Source organism: Orycteropus afer, unplaced genomic scaffold (assembly GCF_000298275.1).
Source record: "Orycteropus afer afer isolate SDZICR_OR568_19922 unplaced genomic scaffold, OryAfe1.0 scaffold00919, whole genome shotgun sequence".
Classification (NCBI taxonomy): Eukaryota; Metazoa; Chordata; class Mammalia; order Tubulidentata; family Orycteropodidae; genus Orycteropus; species Orycteropus afer.
In genome coordinates this window covers 516,705-517,813 of record NW_006922506.1, presented here as the reverse complement: position 1 = coordinate 517,813, position 1,109 = coordinate 516,705, and positions in this window count along the sequence as shown.

Genomic DNA, 1,109 nt, shown 5'->3' with positions numbered 1-1,109 from the left:
AGCAGTTCTACTCTGTCCCATAGGGCTGCTGTGAGTCAGAATCAACTCAGTGGCAACAGCTTGGTTCTTGTTTTTTATTTCCAAAATCAATTGGTGAATGATAATGGTGTGGTTATCTTATACAGTCAGCATACATTAAAATTCTACTGTTGGAATTGGACCTTATTTAAGAGCAAATTTTGTTATTTGTAATATATATTACCTGGTAGATATATATATATATATTTTTTTTTTTTTTTTTTCCCCTCATTTCCCTGTCCTATAATTTTCCTTCATATTGCTTTTCTACAACAATTTACTGAAGTCAACTGTATGTAGTCCTGGAGGTTCAGAAAATCTTTCCTGATGATCTGGATTTCCAGGCAGCATTGGGAAATGTAATTCAATTATTATTCTAAATTGGAGTCCCCTTGTGGTGTAAATGCATAAAGTGTTCAGTAACTGAAAGGGTGGAGATAGAAGTCTACCTAGACATGACTCAGAATTAATCTGATTACTCTGGGTAAAGTTTCTCTAGGACCAAGACCTATTTGCAGATTGATTTAAAGTCAAAACAAGTAGTGAGACTTTATGGTAGGTTTCATCTTCTTACCTGGAGTCACCTGTTCAAGAAGGAGGAGCCTTGCTGAGAATCCATACTTAAGCAACAGGAAAACAGCAGAATTCACAGTGACCCTACAGGGAACATGAGAGAGCTGCAGCCTGGAGAGCAAATGCTGAACCAGAATCTGATTCCTTCAGAGTGGGCTTTACACGGGTCGAGAAGTAGAACATCAAAGAGACTCCCCGGAGCACAGTAATGTAACTCTTTAGTATTTCTTGGAAAATGGTACCTGAGTGAGGGAAATAATTTGTGAAAAGCAAAAGAAGGAAAACATAAACTTGTATGGGCTGCTGCTTCTGGTTGTCTGTCAGAAGTCTAAAATTAAATAAATACTATAAATTTCTGCAGAAAATTCCTTCTATCTACATGATGAAAGAAAGATGAAAGTCCTTCTCTGTTATATAAGTAGCACACGCAGCTATTTCTTTACTGTGATTTCAGACATTTTGATCCAACAGAAATAAAAAAGGAAAACTAGATTAAATTGAAAAAGAAGAAGTTGAGA